This window comes from Castor canadensis, chromosome 3 (assembly GCF_047511655.1).
Source record: "Castor canadensis chromosome 3, mCasCan1.hap1v2, whole genome shotgun sequence".
Taxonomy (NCBI): Eukaryota; Metazoa; Chordata; class Mammalia; order Rodentia; family Castoridae; genus Castor; species Castor canadensis.
This window is the reverse complement of record NC_133388.1, coordinates 128,294,372-128,314,920: the sequence shown is the minus strand read 5'-3', so window position 1 is coordinate 128,314,920 and position 20,549 is coordinate 128,294,372. Positions and strand designations below refer to the sequence as shown.

At 36.5% G+C, this 20,549-nt stretch overlaps 1 long non-coding RNA gene across 4 annotated transcripts in view; it reads left to right on the top strand.

Moving 5' to 3' along the window:
* The window catches only part of LOC109673965 (uncharacterized), a 160,818-nt gene that overhangs the window by 127,418 nt on the left and 12,851 nt on the right, over positions 1-20,549 (top strand). For 3 of the 4 annotated variants that reach the window (XR_012446335.1, XR_012446337.1, XR_012446334.1), the window contains one exon: positions 9,953-12,689. The exons of the other annotated variant lie outside the window; for it this stretch is intronic. This is a non-coding gene — a long non-coding RNA (uncharacterized lncRNA). Of the gene's footprint in view, positions 1-9,952; positions 12,690-20,549 lie in introns of those variants that run through there. 4 annotated transcript variants of the gene reach the window in all.

Sequence of the window (20,549 nt, the reverse complement as noted above, 5' to 3'; positions counted from 1 at the left end):
CTTGGCTGTTTCCATAACTTGGCTATTGTGAATAGTGCTGCAATAAACATGGGTGTGCAAGTGCCTCTGGAGTAACCTGTGTCACAGTCTTTTGGGTATATCCCCAAGAGTGGTATTGCTGGATCATATGGTAGATCTATGTTTAGATTTTTAAGAAGCCTCCAGAATTTTTTCCCGAGTGGTTGTACTAGTTTGCATTCCCAAAAGCAATGTAAAAGGGTTCCTTTTTCCCTGCATCCTCGCCAACACCTGTTGTTGGTGGTGTTGCTGATGTTGGCTATTCTAACAGGGGTGAGGTGGAATCTTACCGTGGTTTTAATTTGCATTTCCTTTATTGCTAGAGATGGTGAGCATTTTTTCATGTGTTTTCTGGCCATTTGAATTTCTTTTGAGAAAGTTCTGTTTAGTTCACTTGCCCATTTCTTTATTGGTTCATTAGTTTTGGGAGAATTTAGTTTTTTAAGTTCCCTATATATTCTGGTTATCAGTCCTTTGTCTGATGTATAGTTGGCAAATATTTTCTCCCACTCTGTGGGTGTTCTCTTCAGTTTAGAGACCATTTCTTTTGATGAACAGAAGCTTTTTAGCTTTATGAGGTCCCATTTGTCTATGCTATCTCTTAGTTGCTGTGCTGCTGGGGTTTCATTGAAAAAGTTCTTACCTATACCTACTAACTCCAGAGTATTTCCTACTCTTTCCTGTATCAACTTAAGAGTTTGGGGTCTGATATTAAGATCCTTGATCCATTTTGAGTTAATATTGGTATAGGGTGATACACATGGATCTGGTTTCAGTTTTTTGCAGACTGCTAACCAGTTTACCCAGCAGGTTTTGTTGAAGAGGATGTCTTTTCAACATCGTATATTTTTAGCTCCTTTGTCAAAGACAAGTTGGTTTTAGTTGTGTGGCTTCATATCTGGGTCCTCTATTCTGTTCCACTGGTCTTCATGTCTGTTTTTGTGCCAGTACCATGCTGTTTTTATTGTTATTGCTTTGTAATATAGTTTGAAGTCAGGTATTGTGATACCTACTGCATTGTTCTTTTGACTGAGTATTGCCTTGACTATTCGTGGCCTCTTGTGTTTCCATATAAATTTCACAGTAGATTTTTCAATCTCTTTAATGAATGTCATTGGAATTTTGATGGGAATTGCATTAAACATGTAGATTACTTTTGGGAGTATAGACATTTTTACTATGTTGATTCTACCAATCCATGAGCATGGGAGATCTCTCCACTTTCTATAGTCTTCCTCAATCTCTTTCTTCAAAGTGTATAGTTTTCCTTGTAGAGGTCTTTCACATCTTTTGTTAGGTTTACACCTAGGTATTTGATTTTTTTTGAGGCTATTGTAAATGGAATTGTTTTCATACATTCTTTTTCATTTGCTCATTATTAGTGTATAGAAATGCTAATGATTTTTCTATGTTGATTTTATATCCTGCTACCTTGCTATAGCTATTGATGATGTCTAGAAGCTTCTGAGTAGAGGTTTTTGGGTCTTTAAGGTATAGGATCATGTCGTCTGCAAATAGGGATATTTTGACAGTTTCTTTACCTATTTGTATTCCTTTTATTCCTTCTTCTTGCCTAATTGCTCTGGCTAGGAATTCCAGTACTATGTTGAATAGGAGTGGAAATAGTGGGCATCCTTGTCTGGTTCCTGAGTTTAGAGGGAATGGTTTCAGTTTTTCTCTGTTAAGTATAATGCTGGCTGTAGGTTTGTCATATATAGCTTTTATAATGTTTAGGAACTTTCCTTCTATTCCTAGTTTTCTTAGAGCTTTTATCATGAAATGATGTTGGATCTTATCAAAGGCTTTTTCTGCATCTATTGAGATGATCAAGTGGTTTTTGTCTTTGCTTCTGTTAATGTGGTTTATTACATTTATTGATTTTCATATGTTGAACCACCCCTGCATCCCTGGGATGAAGCCTACTTGGTCGTGGTGAATAATCTTTTTGATGTGTTGCTGAATTCGGTTTGCCATTATTTTGTTGAGGATTTTTGCATCAATGTTCATTAAGGAGATTGGCCTATAGTTCTTCTTTTTGGAGGTGTCTTTGCCTGGTTTTGAGATAAGTGTAATACTGGCTTCATAAAATATGTTAGGCAGTTTTCCTTCCCTTTCTATTTTGTGGAACAGTTTAAGGAGGGTTGGTATCAGTTCTTCTTTAAAGGTCTGATGGAATTCAGCAGAGAATCCATCAGGTCCTGGACTTTTCTTTTTGGGAGACTCTTGATTGCTGCTTCAATTTCGTTTTGTGTTATAGGTCTATTCAGGTGATTAATTTCCTCTTGATTCAGTTTTGGATGATCACATGTATCTAGAAATCTGTCCATTTCTTTTAAATTTTCAAATTTATTTGAATATAGGTTCTCAAAGTAGTCTCTGATGATTTCCTGGACTTCCATGGTGTTTGTTGTTATCTCCCCTTTTGCATTCCTGATTCTACTAATTTGGGTTTTTTCTCTCCTCATTTTAGTCAGGTTTGCCAGGGGTCTATCGATCTTGTTTATTTTTTCAAAGAACCAACTTTTTGTTTCATTAATTCTTTGTATGGTTTTTTTGGTTTCTATTTCATTGATTTCAGCTCTTATTTTTATTATTTCTCTCCTACTATTTGTTTTGGGATTTGCTTGTTCTTGTTTTTCTAGGAGTTTGAGATGTATCATTAGGTCATTGATTTGGGATCTTTCAATCTTTTTAATATATGCACTCATGGCTATAAACTTGCCTCTCAGGACTGCCTTAGCTGTTTCCCGTAGGTTCTGGTAGGTTGTGTTTTCATTTTCATTGACTTCCAGGAACTTTTTAATTTCCTCTTTTATTTCATCGATGATCCATTCTTCATTAAGTAATGAGTTATTTAGTTTCCAGCTGTTTGCATGTTTTTTGTCTTTACTTTTGTTGTTGAGTTCTACTTTTACTGCATTGTGGTCAGATAGTATGCACGGTATTATTTCTATTTTCTTATATTTGCTGAGGCTTGCTTTGTGCCCTAGGATATGATCTATTTTGGAGAAGGTTCCATGGGCTGCTGAGAAGAATGTATATTGTGTAGAAGTTGGATGAAATGTTCTGTAGACATCTACTAGGTCCATTTGATGTATTGCATATTTTAGATCTTGGATTTCTTTATTGATTTTTTTGTTTGGATGACCTATCTATTGATGATAATGGGGTGTTAAAAGTCTCCCACAATCACTGTGTTGGCATTTATATATGCTTTTGGTTTTTCAGGGTATGTTTGATGAAATTGGGTGTGTTGACATTGGGTGCATACAGATTGATGATTATTATTTCCTTTTGGTCTATTTCCCCTTTTATTAGTATGGAATGTCCTTCTTTATCTCGTTTGATCAATGTAGGTTTGAAGTCTACTTTGTCAGAGATAAGTATTGTTACTCCTGCATGTTTTTGGGGGCCATTGGCTTGGTAAATCTTCTTCCAGCCTTTCATCCTAAGCATATGCTTATTTCTGTCGGTGAGATGAGTCTCCTGTAAGCAACAAATTGTTGGATCTTCTTTTTTAATCCATTTTGTCAAACGGTGTCTTTTGATGGGTGAATTAAGTTCATTAACATTAACCGTTAGTACTGATAGGTATGTGGTGATTCCTGCCATTTAGTTGTCTTAGTTGTTTGAAGGTTTGATTGTGTGTACCTAACTTGATGTTACTCTCTACTGTCTTCCTTTTTCTTATCCTGTGGTTTGGTGTTGCCTGCCCTTTCATGGTTATGTTGGGTTTCACTTTCTGTGTGCAGAATCCCTTGCAGAATCTTTTGTAATGTGGCTTTGTGGCCACATATTGTTTTAGTTTCTGTTTATCATGGAAGACTTTTATTGCTCCATCTATTTTGAATGATATCTTTGCTGGGTAGAGTATCCTGGGGTTGAAGTTATTTTCATTCAGTGCCCGGAAGATCTCACCCCACGCTCTTCTTGCTTTTAATGTTTCTGTTGAGAAGTCTGCTGTGATTTTGACGGGTTTACCTTTGTATGTTACTTGTTTTTTCTCTCTTACAGCCTTCAATATTCTTTCCTTAGTTTCTGAACTTGTTGTTTTAATGATGATATGTTGTGGAGTAATTCTATTTTGATCTGGTCTGTTTGGTGTCCTGGAGGCCTCTTGCATCTGTATGGAAATATCTTTCTCTAGATTAGGGAAATTTTCCATTATTATTTTGTTGAATATATTACGCATTCCCTTTGCTTGCACCTCTTCTTCTTCGATACCCATGATTCTCAAGTTTGGTCTTTTGATGGAGTCAGTGAGTTCTTGCATTTTCTTTTCACAGGTCTTGAGTTGTTTAATTAATAGTTTTTCGGTTTTTCCTTTCATTACCATTTCATCTTCAAGTTCTGAGATTCTGTCTTCTGTTTGTTCTATTCTGCTGGATTGGCCTTCTGTTTTGTTTTGCAGTTCTGTTTCTTTCTTTTTTCTGAGGTTTTCCATATCCTGGTTGGTTTCCTCTTTAATGTTGTCTATTTTTGTCCTGAGTTCATTTATCCATTTATTCATTGTGTTCTCTCTTTCACTTTGGTGTTTATACAGTGCTTCTATGGTTTCCTTTATTTCTTCTTTTGCTTTTTCAAATTCTCTATTTTTGTTGTCTTGGAATTTCTTGAGTGTCTCCTGTACATTTTGGTTGACCCTATCCAGTATCATCTCTATAAAATTCTCATTGAGTACTTGTAGTATGTCTTCTTTTAAATTATTCTTGTGGGCTTCATTGGGTCCTTTGGCATAGTTTATCTTCATTTTGTTGGAGTCTGGATCTGAGTTTCTGTTTTCTTCATTCCCCTCTGGTTCCTGTACTAATTTTTTGCTGTGGGGAAACTGGTTTCCCTGTTTTTTCTGTCTTCCCGTCATTGTCATTGGTGTTGTTACTGTCCCTGTACTGTGTGCAATTAAGTATTTTCTAGCTTGTAATAACAATGGTAATATTTAGAATGGAAGGGTGAGCGGAGATGGAAAGGAAGAAGTTAAAGGAAAGGGGAAAACAAATGTACAGACAAGAGGGAGAAAGCAGAACAAGGTATCAGACAATGGAGTTTCAAAGGTATAAACAGGGAGTGTTAGTGTACTAATCGACAGTAAGCTGAACAGACATTAGAGAGACAGAGAGAGGATTGAAAATCAAAGGTAAAAAAATAAAAAATAAGTAAATGAAAGAAATATCTATATATAAAAATGAATTAAAATAAAATGGAAAATAGAAAATTAAAAAAACAAAAAACAAAAACCAAAAAACTTCCAAGTTTATATGCAATGCAGTTTCAGTCTTAATAATTTGGGTGTCTGTCTCAATCTCCAGTCCTGGAGTTGGTGCCTCAGATGTTGTTCTGTAGTTGTCTCATCAAAGGGAATGCATAAAGTAGAACAAAACTACACACTCACACACACACACACACACACACACACGCAAAAAAAAAGCCCCACTAAATGTCCCAAGTTCAAATGTAATACAGTTTCAGTAAATTTTTTGGCTTGCAGGTGTAATTTGGTTGTTCTCTCATCAAAGATAGGGAGAAAAAGAAAAAAAAAAGAGTCTGGAGACTGTTCTGAGAGTGGTATCTACAGCTGTGGCTTCCCTGCCTGCTGCTGTCAGCCTTCTGTTGCTGGAGGTGTTATTAATGCAGATCTCTGGGGTGAGCTTAGCACTCACCTGGTCCCACAGCTTTGTTTGTTCAGAGTTCTCCTGTGTGGGAGCCTCTGCTACAAGCTTTCCCCTTTCCAAGCACTGGGAAAGGTGACACTGCACCCGCGTTGTCAGGCCTGCGTGTTTATTTACAGTTCGTGTAGGAGGTGGGTCTTCTCCCTTCTCCTGTGCAGTTTTCCTCCCACTGCCACTTCACAAGCTTTCCTGCTCCTGATTACTGGGCAGTGCTGGTGCTCCTGCCAGCCACCATGTTTGTTTACAGCTCACGTAGGAAGTGGGTCTTCCCTCCTCTCCTGTGGAGTTTTTCTCCCTCTGCCACTCTCACAAGTTTTCCCACTCCTGGTTGCTGGGCGCGCGTCCTGCTCCCGCCAGAGGCTCTCCCGCCTGTCTGGCTTGTTTATTTACAGTTTATTTACAGTCCTGGGAAGGGTTCCCTTCCCCCAATCTTCAGTGCTCAGGGTGCCCCACCCTCTTTCCAGCGTGTCTTAATTGTTCTTATTGCTTATTACTCAGTTTCTCTTTTTTTCCCTGGGTGGAGGTCAATCTGTCCAGGGGGCTATGCTGCTCTGGCCCAGGCTTGTCTGTGGGAGAACCGCGGTAACGCGAAGCTCACCTGGTCCACATCTTCCCAGTGGGTGCTGGCCACTGGCAGCCCGGGGGCCCTCCTCGTTTCTCCGTTTAACGTGAAGTGTAGATTCTCTGCGCCAGCTGGAGGTGTGAGGAGGTCAAAATTATGCCTTTTCTCAGTGATTATGCCTGCAAAGTGTGTCTCCAGTGGTTTCTCCAAGATTTCACTATAGGAGGCTTGCTTTCTGCTTCCTACCTCTAGCCGCCATCTTGGAATGTCTCTTGAAATTATTTTCATTCAGTGCCTGGAAGACCTCACTCCATGCTCTTCTTGCTTTTAATGTTTCTGTTGAGAAGTCTGCTGTGATTTTGATGGGTTTACCTTTGTATGTCATTTGTTTTTTCTCTCTTCTAGCCTTCAATATTCTTTCTCTAGTCTCTGTACTTGTTTTAATGATAATATATCATGGGGTATGTCTGTTTTGGTCAGGTCTGTTTGGTGTTCTGGAGGCTTCCTATACTTATATGGGCTTAGTTTTTCTCTAGATTTGGGAAATTTTCTGTTATTATTTTGTTGAATATATTATGCATTCCTTTTGCTTGCACCTCTTCTCCTTCTTTAATGCCCATGATTCTCAGGTTTGTTCTTTTGATGGAGTCAGTAAGTTCTTGCATTTTCTTTTTACATGTCTTGAGTTGTTTAACTAATAGTTCTTTGGTTTTTCCTTTAATTACCATTTCATCTTCAAGTTCTGAGATTCTGTATTCTGCTTGTTCTAGTCTGCTGGATTGGACTTCCATTTTGTTTTGCATTTCTGTATCATTCTTTTTTCTCAGATTTTCCATATCCTGAGTTACTTCCTCTTTAATATTGCCTATTTTCATCCTGAGTTCATTTATCTCTTTATTTATTGTGTTCTTTGTTGCACTTTTGTGTTTATACAGTGCTTCTTCTTCTTTATTTTATTTGTTCTTATGCTTTCTCAAATTCTCTATTTTTGTTGTCTTGGAATTTCTTGAGTGTCTCCTGTACATTTTGGTTGACCATATCCAGTATCATTTCTATAAAATTCTCATTGATTACTTGCAGGATTTATTCTTTCCGGGTGTTCTTGTGAGCTTCATTGGATTCTTTGGCATAGTTTATCTTCATTTTGTTGGAGTCTGGATCTGGGTATCTGTTTTCTTCATTTCCCTCTGGTTCCTGTACTGGTGGTCTGTTTCTCCCAAGCAAGATAGGAGCTGGCATCTGGTGGTGCGGAGGCCCTCCTGGTTTCTCTGTTTTACGTGGAGTGGGGATGCTATGCGTGGGCTTGGGGGTGTGGAGGTATCAGAGTTTTGCCTCTTCTTGGTGGTTTTTCCTGCAAGGCATATCTCCAGCATCTCTCTAAGATTTTACTTTAAGAAGCACGTTTTCTGCTTCCTCCCTCTAGTTGCCATCTTGGAATCTCCCATTGAACTGTATTAATCTTAAAGAAGACCATGTGAATCACACTACAGGACTACAGACATAGTCAAAGTTTTGCTCTTACAAGTTCAAAGTAGGCCTGGATGCATTTTCAGATGATTGCTCTTATCTGCAAACATTTTAATAATTATCTTGACTTTAGGATAGTTGTACTGACATAAGTTAAAGTGACAGTCAGAAACCAGAACAAATAATATGATCTTTTTTAAGCCATACTCTTGACAATGAGACATTTTTTGTGAGCACCCATTAGTTGTATAGAACCCCATAAGAAGAGTGTATAAATGTTCTTTGGAGAGAACTGTCAAGAAAGTTCACTCACAGATTCCTAACTCCTCCTGCACAGTTCTGCACAACTTTGAGTTGACCTTGAAATTTATGGTCTGGCACAAATAGTCATTAAACTGAGAACAGCTTGTGCAATTCTTTGATAGCAAACAGTACCCACTAATGTGTTAGCAGTGGGAAGAAATAAAAATATCCAATTTAGTTTTAATTCTGGAGTGGAAAATAGACTGTGATTTTGAAAAGTCATCTTACAGTTGAATACCCATTCTCAGGGAAAAGGACAATGTTTGTGATGTTCTAATTATATTTAAATTAGAGACTGTATACAGGCTGTTCTGATTGAGCTGTGAACAGCTGGTAAGTATGAGTAGTTCACAAACCTTCATCAGGTATCTTGTTATAAATTTATGAGTTGATCCCATTTTTCTTAGCTCTGTTGGGCAAAGAGAAGTAAACTTATGCTTATCTTTTATCTGAATGAGATACCACTCCCTCTTAAAGGCAGCATATCTGAGCTTCAGAGTAGTTTATACCCTCATTACACAAAGAACCATAAAATTTAATTTGGACCCAAGGTAGCAGAAGTTAATATTTATCTCCCAAGTTCCCTAAAAAGGCCTAGATTATTATACAGCTTAGTATTTGTTAATATGTATTTTTCTAGAGTATCTTGTAATATGAAAATTTGGTTTATTATTCAGCATCATATTGATATACTGAAGTAATTGAGACCATTAACTTATAAAGACAAAAGGTTTATTTAGTTCACAGTTCTGGAGGTTTCAACCTAATTCTGGGCAGTCCCATTGCTTTGGGCCTTTGGTGAAAGCATCAGATAGCAATGGTAGAGAGCACATGTCAGAGAACACTGCTCATATCCTGAATCAGAAGAAGAGAGAGGACCCACAGGGTCCCACAAATAATTTTCATGGCCCAGGTCCAGTCATTAAGGACCTCCCACTGGGTCCCACCTCCCACTGGGTCCCACCTCCCACTGGGTGCCACCTCCCACAGGCTCTGTCAGCTCCCAATAGCACCACACTGGAGACCAAGACTGTAACACATATATCTTTGTGAGACACTTATCCAAACCATAACATTTGGTAAGTAAATGATCAGTATTGTAAACAAAATGGAGTCTCAGGGTTGTCTTATGACAAGAACAGTACTGACCTATTAAAAAGAAAATGTGAGTGGATTATTAACCACACAAGAGAAGAATCTGCCAGCAGAACCTGCCTCACCCACAGTCCCTGGTAAAGGGATAGCACTGGGTCATTATTGACACAGGTATGTAGACTACTATCAGCTGTGTGTACACAGCTCAAGGGCAGGCCATCTGTGTTTGATGGTGTGGTCTGGAATGAATATCAAGTGGGATCAATCAGATTCCCTGTTTGTGACATTCCTGCTCGAAGTGGGCAATAAATGACCTAGGTGGAAGCTGGAGGAGACAGTTACAGGTGAGGAGAGCACCACGGACAGGGAGAAAGTCCAAGAGTCACTTCATTGTCAAAATCTAGGTGAAGATCCACAAAATTCAGGCTACATAGGTATTTATTAGGTACAGAAATTCCACTCCCAACTTCTTTGTGCCTCATCCCTTATCCTTGGATTTTTAAAGAGATTTCTGAAAGATCATGGAGAAATTATGTGCAGAGATTATACAACACAATACAAGGGCAGAAATGTGAAATAAAATATTTGATTTTTACCATTTTTACCTTTCATGGAACTGCAGTTCTTTATCAGGGAACTTTAGACTTGACATGATTCAGTATTTCCAAAACTTAGGTCCTTTATGTTGGCTTCCCAAGAATCAAATTACAAATCATAAAACAGATTTGCAGAACCCACCTCCCTAGGTCTAGCACCTCTTGGTGGTTCGTAGGACTCTCAAACAATTCTAATGTCAAGCAATTGCTGGTGTTCAGATATTGCCATGTCTACCATTTTGCAGGTAAGAAGATTGAGGCAACACATCTTCAAATGTCCTGCCCTGAACTACACAGTTAATATATGGAAGAATCTGAGCAGTATTAATCTCTCCTTGTTTAAAATATTTCTTTCCAACTTACCTATTGGTTTCTCTTACAGATATTTGGAATCTTTATGACCAGAATATGTTGTACAAATTCTCAAGGGCTAGAGGATTGCAGTTTTATTGTACCATCAGTGTACTCTTCTATTCTAGTCCATCTTATTAAAGCTGAAAATAAATGAAAATGCCAAGAGATATATACTATAAAGAAATGCAAATAATAAATTACCATTGCTCTAAGTTAAGTTTGTTTATGATACAGGACAGCATAGAGACAGATTCAGTATGCATTATTATATGCATACTGAATATTGAATTATAGTTTTGATTTATAAAGAAATCACAGATTTTAAACTATTCTTTGGGAAGAACATTACCAAATAAATTTGAAAAGATTATAGAGCAATATCATTTTATAATTGATCAAAAACACCAATGTTAAGCTATACTTTTAAAAATTCATATAGTAACAAATAAGGGGTATATTGTTTAAATAAGCATCTTACTAGTTTCTCTTTGAAGTTATATCTGTAACTGTTTTAATCCAAGGCTATTTTAACTTTGTAAGAGAACTTGTCATCATAGTTATTTGACCAATATGCCAAACTTGTAATTCAAATCTTTTGTTTTGTTGAGTTCAGTTTTCATCTGCCAGCTATATTTGAAAAATTCCACAGATGCAGTCTGGTCTCTACTTTCCAGACAGCTTTGTTGAGAGCATGTTGAAGCATAGAGAAGGGTGCAAGTTTAATGGAGCTGGAAGCACAGCTCAGTGTAAAGCACTTGCTTAGCACATGGAAGACACTGGTGCAATCCACAGCACTGAAGAAAAAGAATGCACAAGGAGGAAACAAGTGTATTGTGTCCATTGAAAGTCTCTGTTGCTCTATTTATTAATGAGTATCGAATGTTTAAAGAGTTGTAAATAAAGTAAATGGAGGCAAAATAAGTATAATAAAGTGCAAGCATATTACATGTGAGTACTCACTTTTTCTAGCAAAGGAAAATTAGTCATTCAACTCCATATTTTCCCCAGATCATGCACTCATTTACCCTTTTCCATAAATATGTGTTATTGATGGGAACATTTCTCACCATTCCACTTGCTTCTTCCTCCTGCATGGCAAAGGAGTCTGATTTATTAGTATTTGATATTTACTGGACAAAAATTTTTATAGTGGGCAGGTCAGTGTATCAAAGGGAAATGAAAGTGTGTGTGTCTTCTCAGTTCCACAGAGCCATTCTTCCTGAAGTAAATTATATTATTGTGAGGCAAAATGAAGTAATTAACAATTTCAAAAGTGGAGTCCAGAAATAGGGAAAATATTGCACTCCAACCTGCTAAAAATCAAACCACAGAACATTCCAAAAGACCTGGCTAAACAATTGATGTCAGTATCAGCTGGTCTTTAGTCTTTCTCAGCAGGAAGTGTCCTAATTAACCAATAAGAATGGGCTTGCATTTAAGTATATTTCTGCCCAGCCAATAAACTGCCTCCAAAAATAATGTTTAGTGGAAATTTTCTATTAAAAAAAAAAAAACTTTCCTGCACTTGCCTTGCAGGCTGCTATGCAGAGTTGCCTTGATTCAGTGTACACAAACTACAATTTTGTTTTTCAGTTCAGTGTTATTTCATTTGGTCTCCATGTCCATCTTTTTGTTTTCTGTTTTACTGTGTTCATAGTAGAAAGTAACAAGCTTTTGTGTATGTGCACATATGTGTTGACAAGTGCCTGAAACTTGCTCAGGAAGATAGGATGATAGCCAGTTTCAGAGCAGGACAAACTTTGTGATGGTCTAGCCACTGTTCTAAATGTGCCACAAGATGTATTAAGAATTAATGCATTACAAAAATGAAATCGATTAATCCTCACAACGAACCATGAGGATAGTACTATTACTACCTATATTTTATAGCTGGTGAAACTGAACCAGGATGACTCTTCCAAGGTTTGAGTTACAGGGCTGCAAATCTGGGTTTTAAACCTGGTATCCTAGACTTTGCAAAGGCGATGTGAGGACTATCATGAATATTTTTACCTAGAGAGACAAATGATAAATTCTTCAAATTAGTAAAGACAATCATTTACAATCTCTAGAAATGGATCCAGGAGCTTACACCAAATTAGAAGGCATTTATTCATCAAAACTGATAGAACTCCAGGAGTACAGTGAGAAGCTGAGCAGTGACTCCCGCTGCATCCCTACCCCTAACCTCCAGTTCTGTGTCATGAAGAAGTCATTCCTGGAAAGCTGTGTTTCACCAATGTCTTCCTATTCCCCACTGCCAGCCTCTGCTTTGCTTAGAAGGTCCAAGCAGGACAGTTGGGAAAGAATGCAGTGCTTCATTTTGCCATAGCTGTATTGTAACCTGTGAACATTCTCAGATCCCAGTTACCCAAACTCTTGGCTATGGATGATACTAGGATGTGTCATTCATTCCCATTCCTGAGGTTCTTCCTACAGTTTGATTGAACAAGCCTGAAAACACAGCAACACCCTGCCCTGCCAAGTTTGAGCATTTAAGTAGCTCTGCAGGTAATTCTGGTATTTAGATAAAGGCTATCTCAATCACACTTGGATTGAATTGGTTTCTTTATAGTATGTCCAGCAGCATTCAGTCCACCAAGAATGCCTTTGAAATCACTCATAGTGGGCTATCTCACGTGTTAAAATCATGAGGGAAGATTACATTCATTAACTTATCTCCTAACACTAGTACATTTCTTATTTTAATGTCAAATCACCATTAAAGCTCTCAGACCAAGACAAATGAAGCAATTGCATATCAACTCACACAAGTTGGCAAGAGTTTCATAAAATGAAACAAAAAGAGGAAATATTTAGAGTATTTTCTCTCAAAATGAATGCAGTATTTTGAATTAAAAAGCTGGTTGTACCATATGATATAGAGTGAACAGATATCTATGATTTATTAAGGTTTTGGTTTATAAATAACATGATTATTGTGGCACTGGAAATAAATCACGTACTTCCTTTTATGTGATACATATTTTTTATTTAATTGAGATATGTTATCTTAGCCAGATGCAGAAATTTTCTGCAGTTACATATTATCTGTATATGTATGTATAAACTGCCAGTCATAAACTTTTCCAGGTTGTCATAATTAATAGGTCTTTAAATGGAATGAAAATATGATTTCTGATACAGTTAAAATAAATATATTTATAAAATATATTTTGAAATTCTTAATGTAGAATTGGTTGTAAAGTTGGTTAAGAAACTAACACTCACAGAGGACCCTTGCCTGGTTCATTTAAGGCTAAGATATTTACAATTTTGTAGTCATTAACTTTTTGTTTAATGAGTCCTTGTGATTATTTTATTTATGTAGACATAAATAAAAGTCAGCTACCTGAATGGTAGAAGAAAGGGTATATGTTTCTCAGCTGATTTGGACATCATAGAAACTATTATTCAGACAGATGTTGTTGGTGAAATCTGAGAAGTGGAAATACAGAGAGAGAACAAGGGATTGTAGAGAAGTCAGTGATGCCCAGAATGAACATTTATAATTACAAGGCACCAAAAATAATTCTCAGTTTAAAACCTATTCACCAAAGTAACTGAAATATTGGGAGTTTGGCAGTTCCTAAAGACATTAAGCATAGTGTTACTATATAACTCAGTAATTTTGCTCCTATGTGTCTATGCAAGAGAAATGGAAAGAAAAACCTAGTGTGTGTGGAGACAGATTTCTAGGAAGATGGCAGGCACCAGGTATCTGTCTCCACACCTAGATAACAACTTCACAGGAAGAGCCTGTCTGAAGTAACTACTTTGTAATTTTGGAGTTTATTGAAGGGTTTCATGTTCCTGGGGGAAGGGGATTGTATATTGCATTTAATTTCAGCAGTTAGTACAATAGCGATTACCCACTTGATCCAACAATAGACAGCTCTGCACATTTCTGAGCAGACTGCACACAGTTTTGAGGAGTCAGGAGGGTAATAAGGACCTTACCCTTCAAATGTTAGGTATTTGATATCTGTATTCTGACAGCTGATTGCTGCGTCTGATCACAGAAGTACACACAAAGAAATGAACTGCCACTATTGATATGTGTTTCTCCATTGGTGCAAGCCCATTCCATTCTAGCTGAAGTGACTGTCAGGTGACATTAGAGGCCTACACCCTTCCACCCTTTTTTGTTCTTTTGCCTTTTCAAAAGCTATACATTAAAGACTAAAACATCCTGCATACATGAGGAAAACTAGAAAGTGACCAGGCATGTTTTGGGAAATGAACAGGCTCAACAATATCTGAATAAACCCTAAGTTTAGGGTTTCAGGTTGATTATTGGCACAGAGGTAGCTTATAACAATGATAAAGGGAAAAACAATAAACAAAAACAAACAGAAAAGATCAAACCCCGGGAAAAGTTTGATTTCCAGAGGTACTACTTTATTAAATTCAGAATTCTGTTTTCAACAAAAGTCACAAGGTATATAAAGAAGCAAGGAAATATGCTCCACTTAAAGGAAAAAATAAACCAACAAAAGCTTCCTGTAAAGACCTGATATTACACAAAGATGTGAAAGCAATGATTTTAAAGATGCTTTGGAACTAAAGGAAGATATGGAGAAAGAGTGTATAAACAGAATTTGGATATCAGTAAGAGATCAAACACCTAAAAAGAATAAAAGGAAATTTTGGAACTGAAGAGTGTGGCTGTGAAATAAAAATTCATTAGAGAGATTCAAAGGTAGATTTAATCAAGTAATAGAGTGAGTGCAAAGATAAGACAGTAGAAATGATCAGGTATGAAGAACAGGAAGAAAACTGAGAAAAGTGAACAGAACATAAGGTATATTTGGGGCACCATAAAATGGACCAATACATGCATTGTGGAAGTTACAGATAGAGAAGAGAGGAAGAAAAGTGGAGAGCTCATTGGAAGAAATAATTACCAAAGACTCACCTATTTTGATGAAAGACATGACTATGAATATCCAAGAAACTCCATAAACTTTAAGTAATGGGAGTGCGATAAGATCTACACCAAGACACTTCATTATCACACTTTTGAAAGACAAAGAAAAATAAAGAATCTTGAAAGTATCAAGAAAAAAATTCATCACAAAAATTATTCTTAATAGACTATTAAATTTCTTATCAGAAGCCTTTGGGGACCATAAGGTAGTGGACCCATATATTCAAAATACTAAACCAAACCAAACAAAAACAAATGAATAAAACCCCACTGTCAACCAAGAATATCCTGTGTCCAGCAAATGTCCCTTCAAAAGCGAGGGAGAAATTAAGGTATTCCTGCATGAACAAAAGGTGAAGGAGTTTACCAGTACCTATGCCTTGCTACTTGATTTCTTGAGCTGTCCTGCAGATGAAATAGACACTAGAAAGTAACTTGAAGCTGTATGAAGAAATCAAGATCTCAATAAAAATAATTGCATAGGAAATTACAGAAATGAATAGTATTGTTAACAATAGTTTATAGTTTCACTTTCTTGTTTTCTACATGGTTTGAGACACTAATGCATTTTTTAAAAAGGTAAACATTAGTCCAAAAGCTAGTATTACTGCGAATTTGGTTTGCAACATCACTTTTTGTTTTCCACATATTTTCAAAGACTTATGAATTTCAAAAATTGTTAATGTTTTTGAGCATATCATCTGTGAGAATGTAATTTTGTGGTATATACAACCAAAAGGAGTAGGGACAGAACTGAAAAGAATTTTTATTTTATGTTATTGAGATTAAATTTGTATAAATTTAAATTAGAGTATTGTAACTTTAGAATTTTAAATGTAATCCTATGGCAACTATAGAAAAGAGCTATAGAAAGTGTACAAAAGGCCAGGGGTAGTAGTGCATGCTTGTAATCCCAGCTCAAAGAGATGGAGGAAGGATGATTGCATGTTTGAGGCCCTCATGGGATATAATGTAAGACCCTGACTTTAAAAAGAAAACCAAAAGTAAGCCATAAGGAATTAAAGCATTTTATTAGGCTAAAATCAACTAAACACAAAGGAGTATAGGAATATAGGAAATGAAGACCCCCCCCCAAAAAATTCTAAAGGTATGTAGTAAGTAAACAGCAAAATGATAGAAGCAAATCCCTATGCTACCAATCAGCTGACTGGGGTCCTTATATTTTACCTGGATATGAAGCATGGGTAGACAAGGAGAAGCTCTGGTAGTGCTGGTAACCCCAAAGCCCTTGGCAGTTTTTGTAATCCTCAGCTTCTGGCAGCAGTGAGCATGAGCAGCAGAAGCAGCAGTAGGTGGCTCCTTCTAGTGTCACAGCTCTCACCCTAGTCTTGGGTGCTAAGAACCATAGCTATATACTTCCAAGTGTTCACGTTTTCAGGCCTAGGGTGTCCTGATCCTCAGCCCTTGAAAATGGCAGCTAATATGTCTCCCCTTTTGCCTTCTCTTAGTTTAGCCAACCCTCATTGTCTCTGCCATTTCTACTTCCCATAACTTTTGCCCTAACTATCCTTTGGAACTCTTCAACTGCCAAGCATGTTTAAAGCCACTGTCACCAGTGCTACCACCAGCATATCAGTTCCCTCTACCATCCCTGTTACTGCCCCACTGCGGCAAAGGCTTTGTCTGCTGCTGTTGCTGGCTCTTCTGTTGCCTCTGTCACCATCTTCACAGTCACTGCCATCATTGGGGTAGCAGCTGCCCCTACTTTTGCTGCTGGTTCTGCTGCTGCCTCTGCTGTTACTGCTACAACCACCAGGGTGGTGGCTATGTCTGCCAGTCACCAACCTTCTGCTGAGACATGAGGGTAATTGCTCATCCTTTGACCTGGAGGGAAAAGGCTGTAGGTCATCTAGAGTTCACTAAGGTTTTATTCCACAGAAATAAATACAATTATAAGAGAAAATGATGGACAATTATATACCAACCAAAAAATTGAAGAGGAAGAATGTTTACACTACCCTGATACCAAAGCCGAGGATGATAGTAAAAGAAAAGAAGACTAAAGATAAATATCTTTTATGAATAGTGATGCAAAATCCTCTGTGAAATACTACAATACTGAATTCAATATCACATTATCATGAAGTGGCATTTTATTCCTGGTAGGCAAGAATGGTATGACAAATGAAAATCAGTCAGCAGTTTAGACCACATTACTGGAAAGAAAAAGCCCCCATGACCAATGTATTTAATGCAGAAAAAAAAAGTACTTGACAAAATTTATGATAAAAGTACTAAAAACTAGAAATAGTTGAAAGCAAATATGAAATACCCACAGAGAATGTCTTACTTAATGATGAAAGGATGAAAGCTTTTCTTCTGAGATCATGAATAAAGAAAGGACATCTGCTCTTACTACTTTAATGCAACAGAGGTCTGGAAAGTTCTAGCTTGAGCAACGAGGCAAGAAAAAGAAATAAAACACATCCAAATTGGAAAGGAAGAAAAAAAATTGTCTCTGTTTGCAATTAATGTAAGCTCATATGTAGAAAATCCTGAAGATTCCTCCAAAATGTTAGCATGATAAATGAATTCAGCAAAGACACAAAATGTAGTCAACATACAAAAATCAATTGCATTTCGCTACACTGCCAATAAGAATTTGGAGAGAAATTATGAAAACAATTACATTTATAACAGCATCTAAATAAATAGAATATTTAGGAATTAGTTTAACTATGAGAACTAAAACATATTGCTGAAAGAAATTAAATAACAACAATACCTCCTATGCTCTTGTACTGAAAGCCTTAATATTGTTGAGATGCCAATAGTACAAAAATGATCTACAGATTCAATGCAATCCCTCTTGCTATGGTTTGAATGTGTCACCCAAATTTCGTGTATTGAAAAAACTTTGTTGACAGGTGGGACCATTAGGAGGCAACTGGGTCATAAAGGTTCTGCCCTCACGAATGGATTAATCCATTCATTAACTAATAGTGTAGGGGATAATGGGTTATCGAGGGAGTGAGTTTGTTATAAAATTGACCTCTCTCTGGCAAGCTTGCTCTGTTTCACTATGTATGCCCTCGATGATGTCATTCATCATGCATGAAAAAAGCCCTTACTAGGTGCTAGCACCACACTTTTGGGTTCTCAGGCTCTGAACTGTGAGCTGGAAGTATCATGGAGTTACCTCTTAATTGTTTAAAATCAATATTTTTATTACTTTTAAACTCAGCAATGCCCTTTGGTACGGATGTTCCCATTCTTTGTTCCAAATAAACTTAATTCGCATAGAGAGTGCTATAAAACTTTTACATATGTCCTAGACTTTCCTCTGGGAGGAATCTCTAAACACTACAGCAACATAGCTGCAGATAGGATTAGGAGCCAGCTTACTTTTTTCCTGGAGTGAAGTACATGCTCTTTGAGTGGAGCATTGAGTGATGATGTCCATTATTTCTTGGCTTGACCCTCATGGGGTGACACAAATGTTCTATGACCAACCTGGAGTGAGGTCTGTTGTGGTCCAGTATTTTCAGCCTTTCATGCCTGGGACAGAGGATCTACTATGTAAGCGCAATGGGGAGGTGGAAGGAAGAACCAGTCCATTCATATTCTTGGAATAGAGCTTTCTGCGGCTTGCAACTACTGGGAATGACACATGCCAACTGCATGATCCCTTGGCTTGAAACTGTAGCCCTGGACTGGAAACTACAGACAGTGAGAGATCCATCTTATGGTTGCTCCTATTCCGAATATATCTTTATTTTGCTGACCTCAGAGGTGGAGATCACAGCAAATTGTTATTCAAATGTCACAAATAGTCCCTGTTTCTCATGTGCTATATGCTCTCAGGACAATTTTGTCCAAAGACTTTAAATTGTTGGTTCTATTTGCAGGAATTTCACCGGTTAAAAAGTTGCTTTGCCACCAAGTTCTTTCCACATCACCATATTGGAAGTTACAATGTATCTCTTTTTTTAACTAACAAAAAATAAACAGCAAACAAGCACCATCACAAACAGAAGCTTCACACAGGAAGTTTTAAGGCATCACTTTTCCATTCCATTCCATGTGTGATGGCACATGTCTTTTTGAAATGGGCAACTAAAGACACCTATGTGATTTGCTTGAAAAAGGGTCGTGATAAGTTATTATTTAAAATTCTTACTGAAATTGATGAAAATAATTATTAAAATATAGCAAATGTCTGTGAATTCCAAGCATAGAAAGGAAATTGACAAAGTTTTCATAACACATAGCATGTTCTTGGATGGTAATGTTTGATGTTTTTCTAAAATTAAACTGCAATCTTATTAAATATCACAAAATGATTTCATGTCTCTTCATAAACTAATTTTAAATTTTGTGTACAAAATAAAATGTTTGAAAGAATAGCCAAGATATTAAAGAAAGAGAAAGCAAATGGGGGAAGTTTTGTTCTATGAAAAAGCATATTTAATATAATTATAATAAATAAAAAATTAGTAACATGGTAGCTAGGGCAATGAGTCTGAATTCAGATAATAGGGATGACATATCTAATTACTGGAGACAGAGTGAACAATCTCATAAATGATCTTGAGGAAACTGATTATCCATATGAAAACAAAAATGGGCACATTATGTGAGCTAAAATAAAAGTCTAAAAAGAAAAATGCATAAATATAGATACTTCAAATTTTAAACATATTGGAAAAATGGGTGAATAATTTTATAACTTCAGGGAAAATGAATGCCTTTTATAATAAATATAATAAAACATGCATGCAAAATCATAAATAAAATACTGATATGGTTGACTGTATAGATGCCATAAAAACCTGAAAACAAAGTGATAGATAACAGTTAGAAAATATTTCTTACTTACATGAAATGCATAAATATTATTTGTGTGTCAATAAGAAAAAACATATTTTATAATAGGGACGAGCCAAAAATATGAGAAGGAAATCAATAAAAAGAAAATAATCTAATAACTTCTAGGAACAGAAATTACCTAGTTAGTATTAATCAATCGAAAGCAAATTAAAATATCAAACTATTATATTTTAACTTTAGCAAAAAATGAAACAGACATAATTCCTAGTAATGAAATGGGCAATCTATAACCTCATTTTAGTCAACATATCACTTCTTTAGAAAGAACTTCCCTTTGCACCCTGTACAACACTCAGTAGAAAACTCCATATTTCCTTTGTATTATTTCTCATAATAAATTATGAATTTATGCATATAATTATTTATTTAACATCTCTCCTGAGTAAGTAATGAGAACCAGTAGGTCAGAGTCTCTGGTTCTTCACTGAGCAACAGCAAACACATTGCCTGGTTTATAAAAACCCACAAGCACTGGTTGAATGAATATGTCAATGAATAAATGATTATCTGAATTCTGATAGACACATGTACATAGCTGCAATGTGATATTTGCATCTTACTAAATTGATGGATTTTATTTTCAGGTTCTCTAAGTATTTTCAAATTCAGTGTCTTCCTAGATTTTCTTGACTAAGGTGGTGTTTTTTACATAAAATAAAAAGAGACCAATAACATATATTGTTTAAAGTATTTTATTTATACCTCCA